At 34.6% G+C, this 15,199-nt stretch overlaps 1 pseudogene; it reads right to left on the bottom strand.

Annotated features, from left to right (window-relative positions):
• Positions 1-4,394: 4,394 nt before the first annotated feature.
• Positions 4,395-15,199, bottom strand: part of LOC115429327 (phosphatidylinositol 4-phosphate 5-kinase type-1 beta-like) — a 31,531-nt pseudogene continuing 20,726 nt past the window's right edge.

The raw sequence follows: 15,199 nt of genomic DNA, 5'->3' as shown, positions 1-15,199 counted from the left end.
GGAAGTGGAGAGGAGGATGGACAGGAAGTGGAGAGGAGGATGGATGGATGGATGGATGGATGGATGGAGAGAAGATCCACGTAGTCTGGAACATTTAAAATCAGACTGTAGAAGGGTTTTTCTAACGGCTAAATTTAGGCCACATTCCAATAATTAAAAACTCAGATTATACCGTGGGAATCAGACGATATCAGATGATGTTCAATTTGTTGATTATTTTGTTCATTTTTATTGATTTTGTTCATTTTATTGAATATTTTGCTGGGATTTTTTTTTTTCAATTTGTTGATGATTTTTCTGATTTGTGATTATTTTGCTGATTATTTTATGAATTTTGTCAACTATTTTCTTTTTTTGTTTCTTTTGTTGATTATTTTGTTTCTTTTGTTGATTATTTGTTAATGTTTGTTAAATATTTTGCCCATTTTATTGAATATTTTACTGGTTTTTTCAATTTGTTGATGATTTTACTTAGGGATGCACCGATACCGATACGAGTATCGGCATCGGCTCCGATACTCAGTGTGTGTACTTGTACTCGTACTCGTAAAAGGAAGCCGATACAAATGCTCCGATACCACTTACGGCCGTTTGACATTCCCAGTTCAGTGCAGCAGGTACGCAGCGGTGGAATAATGTGTGAAGAGTGTGGAGATTTTACAAAATAAATGACGGTGATAAAAGTAACACTGACTGACAGTAACGTTAAAGACACAGACAGATACAGATGCAGCGTTCTGTCCGTCCTCTGCGTACATTCCATCCGTTTTCCTGGTGCTTGCGGATGCGTAAACAGAATGAGAATACCAGCGGGAGTACGGAGTGGTGCGGACCGCCGCCAACAGAAGTGAAAACAAAACTTATGGCTCATTTCTCTTTTCTCTTCCTGCTGAAGCTTCGCTTTTAAACCTTTGTAGCGAAAACGCTGCAATATTAGTATCACAGTAGTGTTCCCTCTGTCGCCTCCATGTTTGTTATTACTGACTTTCTTCTTCTTCAAAAACTTTCCTCTTCTTCGTGGGATTTGTCCAGTATGGTTAATTCAGAGCAGCGCCCCCTGGTGGATTAATTGACAAACGCTCATTCCAACACATTAAATGTCAGTTGCAGCACTTTGTTCCAGTCAGACTAATGACGACAATGAAGCACATTTACAAAAGGAACTAACAACTGGAATGGGATTAAGTACTCGTATCGGTACTCGGTATCGGCAAGTACTCAAATCTAAGTACTCGTACTCGGCCTGGAAAAAAGTGGTATCGGTGCATCCCTAATTTTACTCATTTTGTGGTTATTTTGCTGATTATTTTATTAATTTTGTTGACTATTTTACTTATTTTGTTTCTTTTGTTGATTATTTTTGTTTCTTTTGTTGACTATTTTGTTTTGTTGATTATTAACACATTATTATATAACACATGCTAAAACTAACACACGCCAACACTAACACACACTAACACAAACTAACACACGCTAACACTAACACACACTAACACAAACTAACACACGCTAACACTATCACACACAAAAACACACACACTAACACTCATTAATACACTTTAACACACACTAACACAAGTTAACACACACTAACACAAGCTAACAGAAGCTAACATAGACTAACACTCATTAATACACTTTAACACACACTAACACAAGCTAACACACATTCACCAAGCTAACATAGCTAACACAAGCTAACATAAGCTAACACAAGCTAACATAAGCTAACACACTCTAACACAAGCTAACAGAAGCTAACACACTAACACTCATTAATACACTTTAACACACACTAACACACACTAACACAAGCTAACACACACTAATACTAACTCGCACTAACACAAACACACACTAACACTCATTAATACACTCTAACACACACACACACACACACACACACACACTAGGCCTGCATAAACCACCTTCACTTTTCTCTGCGTCACCACAAACTACAACAACTACAGCAAAAACACACTGAACCAACAGCAGATCCGCGGAAAAACGAACCGAACCGAACCGAACCAGGACGCACGAGCTCGACAACTGAGGTGGACACACACACACACACACACACACACACACACACACACACACACTAGCAAACAAACAAACATGTCTGCGTTCAGATCCCACAGGTGGACCCAGGTGGACCCAGGCGGACCCAAACAAACCCGGGTAGGTACTCACCAGGTTGAACCGGTTTTTCTTCTGCTGTGGATCCGAATAAAAGTCGATCTCGTGCTGAAAATGCGGGTTTCGGTCTGTCTCCCTCTGGATCCTACAGGCGCATTTCCGGGTTGACTCAGGTATGTGGGCGTGGCTTTGGGGGTGCAGGTGCGCAGGCCGGGAGTTTCGGCGGGTGGGGGCGAGAGTGGGTAGGGGAGGGGTGAGAGTGGGGAGGGGAGGGGTGGGAGTGGGTAGGGGAGGGGAGGGAGGGAGGGGAGGGAGGGAGGGGAGGGGAGGGGAGGGGAGGGGTGGACCATGTGACTCACCCAAGTACATGACAAATGTCCCTGAAACAGGGTTAGGCTCTGACTAACAAACTTCTAATCCTACTTGGACACTCGTAACTTTTGCACTAACTGTAAAGCTGTGGAAAAAAACTCAAGCCTTATGTAAAGAATTTATGTTGTAATTTTTTTGTTTATTTATTTATTTAACTTACCTATATATGTATTTATATTTAATTTCTTCCTGCCTCACCTCGAGTATTATGTGTTTTTTCCATGTTCTGCTGTTCTATTTGTATACAGCATTATGTAAATAAAGTTTTGAGAAAAAAAAAATGAAATAGACGTTTTATGTCCACTTTTCTGTCTGTATTTATTTAAACTCAGCCTCATATTTATAATACTTGTAATATTTATAATAATAGTTCAAACCATTTACTTGGATTCAGAAACAACTTTTTTTTTTTTTTTTTTAAACATATTTTATTATAATTTCTTCAGTGCTAAATGATCATCTTCCTTCAGAATTAACTGTAAAGTGTAATTTTCTTTCACCAGCCTCTAAAATAAAACAGCACCTGTTAAAAAAACAAAAAAAAAAAAAAAACATAAAGTTTATTCATATTTTAATATTTTACAATAAAACAAGATGTTCTATGAACTATTTTAGTGTCTGGATTCATGGATCTGACAAAGAAAGGCACTGGTTTGTACTTTTTTCTTTTTTTTTTTCAGCTCATGACATAAATAACAAACAGCATCTGTGTTTTTATTGATTCTTCTGCAAAATACTGAACAAAATCTGAGACAAACAGAAAATAAAACTACAGAAAACTCGTCTTTTTTTTGAATTACTGTTGAATTTAACGCATTAAAAGTACAAATACCACTGTGTACTGCAAAACACAATACACAATAATTAAGGTTAGGAAAATAAGTTTTTCTTCAATGAACTGAAATAAGTAAATAAATAAATAAAATCGAACCAGTCAAGTAAAAAAAAAATCAACAAAACATTTAAATCAATGAAATGAAGAAAAATTCACAAAATAATGAACAAAAATTGATGAAAAAAATGGACAAAAGAAAAGAGAAGAAACATTCCTACATTTAATGAAGATGTTTCTTCAACCTAATGAAGAAAATAAATGACAGAATAGGTCATTTTATGTTATTATTATTAAATGAATGTATTTACTAAATCCTAAATTGAAATGCATTAGACTGAACTATGTCATATTTCTGTGGTTTTTACGGTTTAAGTTTATTTTTTCAGACAAATGTACGGTATGAAAGTTTTGTGTTTTTTGTTTTTTTTTTTATACAATTTTAGGTTGAACATGAACATGGTAAAGATAATTAATACAGAACTGACTGAAGCTCATCTTCATTTTCTACACCCATTATTATAAAAACTCTGATAAACAGATGAATAAATGTTTTAATGTAAAAGAATTTGAACTCCTTCACCTTCTGATAAACTGTGATCTTACACCGCCCTCTGGTGGTGAACAGAAGTAAGTGGAGGATTAATTAGGTTAAAATGATGAAACTGTAAATTCTTCAATATTATTAAATCAATCCATGGTTCTATTGACTAAAGCAGGTGTTTGACATATTTATTTAATAATAATAATAATAATAATAATAATAATAATAATAATAATAATAATAATAATAAATTGCATTTCAAAAGTACTTTTCCTTCAGTGGAATCACAAACTGCTACAGAGAAAGGATAGTCCAACAATGAAAAGTAAAATATTAGAACAAAACTGACATAATTTAAAGCCATTTAATAAAATAAATGGAACATCATGATTATGTTGAACTTATGAAAAAGAAAAAAACAAAAAACTTAAAATTACACAAATCAGATGTTTCACTGAAATAACAAAGATACGGTGAAGACCTGTGTAAAATAAACCGACAGACATAAACGTATAAACATTAAATCTTTTATTTATTGCTATAATACAGACGTAGGCTTTTCAATCACAGAAAAACACAGGTTTCAGAACGTTTTAAGGCACATAAACCCACATAAACACAGTCCATCACAGACTTTTGTGACAAAAACTGACTGTTGATTTATTTTCAGATTTTCTCTTCAGAAATAAGACGTAGCAGCGGAAGAAAGTTGTGCTTTTGTTCAGTTTCCTACAAAACACTGTTCTCATGTCTTAACAACAAATTATGATGCGATAAATAAAAATATTCATCATTTCACTTTGATTTTATGTGGAATTTAAAGGGAGAAATGATGTTTTTTTTGTATTAAACACCATAAAAATAAGATACAGTTAAATAATAATAATTTCAACACAGTTATTAAGAGGAAAATAGGACGATTTATCATGAAAAAATGTTCATGATCAGATTAAATCTTTGTGTAACAACAAACTCAACAGAGATTTTACACCAAAAAAAACAAAGACTGAATTCATTCTCCAGGATTGTTTTCGACACCATTTTCATTTAGATACTTTTATATTTGATCCATTAAAGTTTTGTTTTGTTTGTTTTGTTTTTTTCTCAGAGATCCAGCCGCTGAGAAACATTCACACGAAAAGAAAAAGAAAAGCAAAGACGATAAATTAGCAGCAAAGTTGACGACGAGACGAAAGGAAGCAGCGTCGTAGTGTTTGATTTGAACTCCTTCACAGCAGATGATCAACCCCCAGAGGTCAAAGGTCAAAGGTCAACCACCGCTCACACGACTCCCCTCACTAGAAAAAACACAAAACAAGACAAAAGGATCATTTCGTAACAAATAACATACAAACGATGCACGAAATTAGAATGAAATCAATAAAACAAGGGCAAAAAATGATAAAATAATTATAACAATTTTATTAAAGTCATTCATTTCAGAAGCAAAACAAGGAAATTGACATCAGAAATGAAAAAATTCCATGTATAATCAAGAAAATGACGAAAATACTCAGGAAAATTAATTTTACATCAATGAAATGAAAAAATATATATAAAACACAACAATAACAACATTTAAGTTGATTAAATAAGGAAAAATCTGAACCAAATAATATAGTAAATAAAGAAAATAATCAATGTAAGGAATAGAGGATAAATAAATAATGAACCATGTGAATGAAATAAAGTAAATGGACAAAATAAACAAAACAATCAAACTAATAATCAGGAAAATAAGATTCACATCAATAAAATTAAGAAAAAAATAAATCAAATAGTCATAAGAATTCACAAAAATATGAAAATTTGATTTAAAATCAATGAAAATGAACAATCAATGACAAAATAATTAACAAAAATTACAAAAAAACAAACTATATAATGAAGTAAATTAGCAAAATAACACAAAATAAATAGACATTACACAAATGAGACATGGTGTGAACAAAAGATAGAAAATACGCAAAATTAAACAAAAACGTCATGAAATAAACAGCAAAGCCAACTACATTAACAATAATAAACAAAATAATCAACAAAATGTGCCTTAAATCAATGAAATTAAGATTTAACAAAGTAATTAACAAGAATTTAGAAAAATTTCATTAAATAATGAAGAAAATTTGAAAAAAAAAATTTTTCAAAATGAATAAAGTACCCAAATATTAAATGGTGTGAAGAAAATAACCAAAAACTAACAAATAACCACAAAAAAAAAGCTTCACATCAATGAAATGAAAAGAAAAAAAATTATTCAAGCAAACCAAATAGTCACAAAAAGTCACAAAACATAAGGACTAAATCAATGAAATTAAGAAAATTTAACAAAATAATTAAGAATTAAGAAAAAAAACTAACTAAATAATCAAAATGAACAAAAGGAATAAAAAGTACATAAAAATAATGAAGAATATGAACAAAATGGACAAAACTGAACAAAAAATTGAAGAAATAAACAGGAAAGTCGAATAAATAATTAAGAAAATAAACAAACAAAAGTACCTAAACAAGAATGTGGACAAAAAGGACAAAACTGAACAAAAAAATCAAGAAATAAATAAGAACACTGAATAAATAATTAAGAAAATAAACAAACAAAAGTACCTAAACAAGAATTTGAACAAAATGGACAAAAGTGAACAAAAAATTCAAGAAAGTCAACAAAATATGAGCAAAACAATCAATAAAATAAGCTTAAAATGTATTGAATCTGAGAACAAAACAATCCCATAATAAATACAATGAAAAATCCGCTCATAATAATCAATAATATTTGTGTAATGTGTTGTTTTTATGGGCGTGAACTCATTTACTCTTATAAATAAATGCACATTTCAGTGTAAACGGGACCAGTTTATGACACAAACAAAAACACTGTGGGTTCTGCAGAAGTCACAATAATCGACATATTTTCATATTGTTTATTTATGTATTAGTTGATATATGTATAATTTGTTTCTAGTTGTCTGTGTAGAAGTGCTGCTGGCTGTATTTGTTTGGAAGTGGACGGTTCGTCTGTGCAGAGGCTGAAGTGTGAACAGTCTGTTCAAGTGTTAAAGTGACTGAGTTTGTGTTGGTTTAATATTCAAACCCACTGATTACGGGTCTGTATCTTGGTTTTTACACACAGAAGAAAAACAGAGACAATAGTTTTTATGTTGAAGACAAAGCAACGTGTTGTTGTTTTTTTTAAATGTACTTTAAGGTTTCAAAAGTAATCTGGAAAAAATAAATAAATAAAATGATGTTTGACATTTAGACATTTACTCTGAACTGTGTATTTACTTTCATTTTCCTTCACAGAACCATTTATTTTATTTTATTATTGAAATGAATTTTATTTATAAAGTCAAAGCAACGTTCGAGCATGAAACTATTTAAAAGGACAAACAAAGACATAATGTTTAAAATGTTTAAGAGGTTCAGGGACGAGAGAGGGGTTGGGGATGACTGGAGGTTCAGAGGACGGACAAGTATGTGTATGTATATGTGTATGTATAAATATATATGTATGTGTGTATGTGTATGTATAAATATATATGTATGTGTATATGTGTATGTATAAATATATATGTATGTGTATATGTGTATGTATAAATATATATGTATGTGTATATATGTATGTGTATGTATAAATATATATGTATGTGTATATGTGTATGTATGTGTGTATGTATAAATATATATGTATGTGTATATGTGTATGTATAAATATATATGTATGTGTATATATGTATGTGTATGTATAAATATATATGTATGTGTATATGTATATGTGTATGTATGTGTGTATGTATAAATATATATGTATGTGTATATGTGTATGTGTATGTATGTGTGTATGTATAAATATATATGTATGTGTATATGTGTATGTATAAATATATATGTATGTGTATATGTGTATGTATAAATATATATGTATGTGTATATATGTATGTGTATGTATAAATATATATGTATGTGTATATGTATATGTGTATGTATGTGTGTATGTATAATATATATGTATGTGTATATGTGTATGTGTATGTATGTGTGTATGTATAAATATATATGTAAGTGTATATGTGTATGTATAAATATATAGTAGGATGATATGTGTAGGTATAAATATATATGTATGTGTATATATGTATGTGTATGTATAAATATATATGTATGTGTATATGTATATGTGTATGTATGTGTGTATGTATAAATATATATGTATGTGTATATGTGTATGTATAAATATATATGTATGTGTATATGTGTATGTATAAATATATATGTATGTGTATATATGTATGTGTATGTATAAATATATATGTATGTGTATATGTATATGTGTATGTATGTGTGTATGTATAAATATATATGTAAGTGTATATATTGATGTGTATGTATAAATATATATGTAATGTGTATATGTGTAGTGTATGTATAAATATATATGTACGTGTATGTTATGTATGTATATGTACAGGTGTGTGTGTGTGTGTGAATGTATGTATGTATGTGTGTAGATAGATAGATAGATAGATAGATAGATAGATAGATAGATAGATAGATAGATAGATAGATAGATAGATAGATAGATAGACTTGTTCACATATGTTAAATTTCACTACATGTTTGCAATAAATCACTGATGTAATTTTATTTTAGTTTGTTTTGTTTTATTTGTAATTAATAATTCTAATTTTGAATTGAATTGTGCCAGTATTTACAGATTTATTAGTTTCACACATGGAAAAAAAAATAGAACTAGAAAAGCACTCGGAGAGCGCAGACACACACCCCACCCCCCCACCCCTCCGATCACTACAGAGATTTAATCATTTGTTCCTTGTGCCAGTATCAACATTTCCTGAAATTTTCATCCAAATCCATCCAGAACTTTGTGAGTTATCTAGCACACAGACAGAACAGACACAGACAGACAGACAGACAGACACACAGACAGAACAGACACAGACAAACAGACACACAGACACACAGACACACACACAGACAGACAGACAGACAGACACACAGACAGAACAGACACAGACAGACACACAGACAGACACACAGACAGACACACACACAGACAGACACACAGACACACACACACACAGACACACAGACAGACAGACACACACACACAGACAGACAGACACACAGACAGACAGACACACAGACAGACACAGACAGACACACACACAGACAGAACAGACAGAACAGACAGAACAGACACAGACAGACAGACACACAGACAGACAGAGACAGACAGACACACACACACACACACAGACAGACAGACAGACACACAGACAGACACAGACAGACAGACAGACACAGACAGACAGACACACAGACAGACACAAACAGACAGACACACACACAGACAGACACAGACAGACAGACAGACACAGACAGACAGACACAGACAGACACAGACAGACAGACACACACAGACAGACACAGACAGACAGACAGACACAGACAGACAGACACACACACAGACAGACACAGACAGACAGACAGACACAGACAGACAGACAGACACAGACAGACAGATACACACAGACAGACACAGACAGACACACAGACAGACACAGACAGACACAGACAGACACACAGACAGACACAGACAGACACAGACAGACACACAGACAGACACAGACAGACACAGACAGACACAGACAGACACACACACACACACAGACAGACACAGACAGACAGACAGACACAGACAGACACAGACAACAGACAGACAGACAGACACAGACAGACACAGACAGACACACAGACAGACACAGACAGACACACAGACAGACACAGACAGACACAGACACAGACAGACAGACAGACACACAGACAGACACAGACAGACACACAGACAGACACAGACAGACAGACAGACACACAGACAGACACAGACAGACACAGACAGACAGACACAGACAGACACAGACAGACACACAGACAGACACAGACAGACACAGACAGACACAGACAGACACTGGTAAAAACAGAACCTCTATGGTGGAGAAAACAAAGACACTCGTGGCATGGATGGAATCTTAAAACGACTAAACCTTCAAATGTTATAAATCAGCTGAAGTTGTTACTTTACACAAACTTCGACACAAACAGTCGTTTATTATTACTCGTGGGTCTTTTCTCGTATATTTTATAAACTCTGTAGACTTTTCTGGGTTGAGTTAAAGACGTTCATGTGCGTTAAACGCTCAGTGTCACATGTGTCTGAATGTGTGAATGAGCTGAAACTGGAGCTGAAACGTCCCGGTGCGTTAAAGGGTCAGAATGTGTTCGTCGAATGGCGTCACGACGTTCGCACTCGAACATCTCATCAGCTCCGGTTCGATCACACGAGTGAGTCTGAAAATGTAGAAATGTTTGACAGAGAGCAGCGTTGAACATGAGCAGCGTTACAAAACTGACATTAATGAGGAAGGAGGAAGAACTGGGACCATTTAGAACAGGAATGAACAGTCTGACAGACAGGTTGGTGTTAGAGTATGCTTTTGTTTGTTCAAAAATAATATTAATATTTGAGCATTGAGACCTGATGGATCAAATATGATACAACATTGAAACTCAAACATGGAAATTGATATCTGAAAAAAAAAAAGTTTTTTGGTTGTTCAAAAGGACCAATAAAGGCTCCAGTTTCAAAGAACTGGAATTTTCTCTCAATGCTTTAATGGTTCAGACTTTACAGGGTTAAAAACAAGCAGGAAAAATATCAGAATTTAGGAGAATAAAGTCCCCACCGCTAACCCTGCAGTCGACCACTTCCTGTCAGATCCTCCTCCAGAAAAAAGGCAATTTAATCCGTTCAGTTCTTACGACGAAACAAACCCAAACGTGTGCGAACTGTCTTCGCAGTCCTTCAACTAATGCTAATGTGCTGATGGTGGGCGGGGCTAATAGGCTCAGTATTTGGTGGACGGGGCTAATGGCTCAGTATTTGGTGGACGGGGCTATAGGCTCAGTATTTGGCCTTTGTGCGTAAACCCCAAACGAAGTAGAACCTCACAGAAATGTTCACAGTTCAGCATTATGGGACCCAGTGGGTACAACCTTTAGTCCAGAAAATTAGGATAATTGTTCCTGCCTGTTTGTAATTACGATGTTTTCTCGTAATATTATGACTTCATTCTCGTTAAAATCATGACTCATTTTGTAATCGACTTAATTCTCATAAAATTACAGGTTTTTATCTTGATATTTTACAACTTCATTCCGTAGTGACAAGTGTTTTTATTTCTTATGCTAATACATCGTCGTACAAATCTCATTGTTTCCACATCTGTATTAAAGAATCAACTTTTATTCAAACTAAAACTCACAGACCTCATTTTAACAGTTAACTCAAAATAACAGTGTTTAATAATTGTAATAGTTGATAGTTTTACATTATAGCTGTGGCTAGCTCTGTAGCTTAGCTCTGTTAGCTTAGCTCTGTTAGGCTTAGCTCTGTTGGCTTAGCTTCTGGTAGCTTAGCTCTGTTAGGCTTAGCTCTGTTAGCTTCAGCTCTGTTAGCTTAGCTCTGTTAGCTTAGCTCTGTTAGCTTAGCTCTGTTAGCTTAGCTCTGTTTTTAGACTGAAAACAGCCACAGTGAAACCACTAATCACCAGTTTTCTGTTTGTTTGTGTCGTCAATAATTGAACTAAAGATCTGTTTGAATCCAAGAAATAAGGTCAGAACTGTCACAGTTTAGTCTGAACCGTGGATCAACAGAAACTTAGCAACGATAAGAACATCCCATAGTATAGTTTGTTCATTAGTTCCAACTTAGTTAAATTTTATTCATTTTTGCTCCTTTTTGTTTGTTTTGTTCATTATTTTAGCAGTTTTTTGTTAATCTAATTTTTTGCTCATCATTTTTATACATTTTTTGCAAATTTATTTTTTAATTATTTGTTCATTTTTTTAAAATTGTGTTGCTTATTTTGTCCATTTGATTTATTATTATTTAGTAGTTTGTTCTTTTTTTTTGTTATTGTGTTGCTTATTCCGTGTCCCTGCCAAAGCGTTTGTCTTTCTTTTCTAAAATGTTTCGTACCAAGTAGATGTCGAACTCGGAGTCGGACTGGCTTCTGCTGAGGCAGGGCAGGGGGTCGTCCAGGGCCAGGGTGGAACTGGAGTCTCGTCGGTCTTCACTGTGGAACATGACAGGAAATCAGCCAAAACAACAGACCATAATAATAACCCATGAGTTAACCATTAAGGACTACCAGTATGACAGGCCCATTTGTGGGGTTTTTTTTCTTACAATAAAATGTCATTAATGTCTTTTTTGATTAATCTTTTGCACCTTTTTTTCAGGAAGAATTTAACTTTCAATATCTGTCCATTAATTATCATTATTAATATGTAATAAATGCTTAAACCAGGGGTCTCAAACATGCGGCCCGGGGGCCAAATGCGTCCCCACCAACGGTTCCAATCCGGCCTGTGGGATGAATTTACAAAGTGCAAAAATTCCACAGGCCAGGCTGTGGAACTCATGTTAGAGTCGGTTCCACATACAGACCAGTATGATCTACAGTCAAATAATAACAGCAGAAGACCGACAAAAAAGAATGAGTCCATATTTTCTTCTGGGTTTGATGTGAAAAAAATAATCTTACATAATGCCTAAAAATAATGACAACTTCAAATTTTTGTCTTTGTTTCAGTGCAAAAAATCTGACATTTACAAACTATCCTGTGACAACTAACATGTGAATAACCTGAACAAATATGAACAACCTGACATGAAAAATTCAGCCCAATTTGAACTCTTTTCTGCCTGTTCCTCAGTGTTTAGTGTCTTTGTAGATCCTATCCATAATGCACATGTAGAAATGAAAAGTGAGGCAGAATATGTTAAGATTGCAGTTATTTTCTTAAAGAAATTTCAGTTTTTTTCAGATTACTCAAATCTTTTTTGTTTGGATAGTTTATAAAAGTAAGTATTTTCATAATTGAAAGGGGCTTTTTTGCACTAAAACAAAACAGAATTTGGAGTTGTCATTATTCTGTTATTATTTTACTGCTCCGGCCCACTGCAGGTCCTTTTAGGCTGAATGTGGAACCCTGAACTAACAGGAGTTTGAGAGCTCTAAGTTAAAGGGTGGATCTTCACCTGTTCTCTCCAGCTCGTCTTCATCACTTTGGTTCGACTCAAAAGAAACGACCGACCTCGGCAGAAGATCGGGCTGCTTGGACGAACTGTAACTGAAGCAGAAAGCAGAGGGTGAGCGAAGGGAGAGGCTGAAGCCCTGCTGTCAGGATGAAGCGGTGTGAGCAGTGTGAGCGGTGCTAGTGGTGTTAGCGGTGTTAGCGGTCTGTGAGCGGTGTATTGGTGCTAGTGGTGTTAGCGGTGTTAGCGGTGTGGGTCCTACAGCTGCTGTCTTTGTCCAGGTGGTCCAGACTCTGGCCTTCTTCTGATCCGTTTTCTTGTCGTCCTTCTGCGGGGACAGGAACTCCTGAGAGGCCGACTTTAAGGCGTAGATGGAGCTGCGTTTCCTCTTGGAAGACGCTCCTCTGAGAGCTGGAAAAGAAAAAAGGCTGTTAAAACATCTGAGAGTCTGAAACTGGAAACAGGAAACAGAAACAGAGCCAGGACTCACGGTGGATCTTCTTGAAGACGGTGGAACCCATGAATTTAAGGAACCTGTCTGCGTAGAAGCTGGGTCTGTGGACGGAGACGGTGTCCTAAAGGTAAGGTAAAATAAGATAAGGTATGGTAATGTAAGATAAGGTAAGGTAAGATAAGGTAAAATAAGATAAGATAAGATAAGATAAGATAAGATCAGTAGATAAGTAAGTAAGATCAGATCAGATAAGGTTAAAATAAGATAAGGTAAATAAGTTAAGGTAAAGGTGAAGTAAGATAAGATAAACTAAGCTAAGATAAGGTCAGGTAAAGAGAAAGTAAGGTAAGGTAATATAAGAAAAAGTAAGAAGATAAGGTAAGATAAAGATAAGGTAAACTAATGTAAGGTAAAGTAAGATAAGATAAAGTAAAATAGATAAGGTAAAGTAAGGTAAGGTAAGAGAAGGTAAGATGAAGGTAAAATAAGTAAGATAAGGTAAGGTAAGAGAAGATAAGGTAAGGTAATATGAGAAAAAGAGATAAAGTAAAATAAATAAGGTAAGGTAAAATAAGATAAGATAAGATAAGATAAGATAAGATAAGATAAGATAAGATACGTACCCCGTCGTGTACCAGAGCTTTCCATGAGTGTTCGACCTTCTTGATGAACCTGGAATTAAAAACAGGTTTGTCTGGAACTAAAGGACTTCACTGCGTAATTTAAGGTAAAGTTCCACATGTTCAGCTGTGACAAGTTTAGAAAGTTCTCCTTCATGAAACTGGTGTTTAAATTTAATTCATGTACTTACTGAGTCTGGTCAGATGAGTACAATGAGCTGAAATGTGGGTGTTCTGGATGGAGAACAGCTCTGAAAACAGGCTGAGGTGATGGCTTAGTCCATGTGTTCACTGACCTGTACGGACTGGAGGATGTCGATGAGTCCCAGAAAGATCAGCAGGTTCTCCTCTTTATGTTTGGCAGGAATTCCACCAAATCTGGAAGAAAAACAGGTGTTTTAGAACCTACCATTACAAACACAAACCACCTCTGTCTGCTGAGAAATGAGGCCCGTTACATGATTATAAACATCCAGCAAGTGGGGAGGAGTCAGGTAATTCAAATAAAAATAATGATGCATTTACATGCACTTCACAACATGACCATCGATAAACTTGGTTCAGCCCCAAAAAATTATCCCCTATAAGAAAAAAGAGAAAAGTCCAAAAAATATCCCACTATAAGAAAAACAAAGACACAACAGTCCAAAATGATCCACTGTAAGAAAAAAAGAGAATAGCCCCCCAAAAAATCCATATATGGAAAAAAAACCAAAAACAAAACATCATCCACCTTTTCAATTCATGGGCCACTGTTTACCCAAAAAAATCTCTTGCTTTAAAATTAAGGCCACCAGAAAAATAAAAGCATAGGCTGAAAATTTTGAAGGCCTTCAGCTAATGTGGCTAATGCTACTGAAAGTAACCCACCAGAAGTGGAAGTCGGTGTGCTAAAAGTAAAGTTATTCTAAAAATATATATATAGTGGATATTTTTTTGGGCTGTTCTCTTTTTTTCTTATTTATTAAATGTATTATTATTATTATTATTATTATTATTGTTGTTGTTGTTGTTGTTGTTGTTGTTGTTGTTGTTGTTGTTCTTGAAGTAGCTCTCTGGGCAGACACCAGAGGGTTAATCTGATTTATTGTAAACAGATTACTGCTGTTATCTG

The sequence above is a fragment of the Sphaeramia orbicularis genome, chromosome 12, assembly GCF_902148855.1.
Source record: "Sphaeramia orbicularis chromosome 12, fSphaOr1.1, whole genome shotgun sequence".
NCBI classification, from domain to species: Eukaryota; Metazoa; Chordata; class Actinopteri; order Kurtiformes; family Apogonidae; genus Sphaeramia; species Sphaeramia orbicularis.
This window is presented reverse-complemented; position numbering and strand designations above follow the sequence as displayed.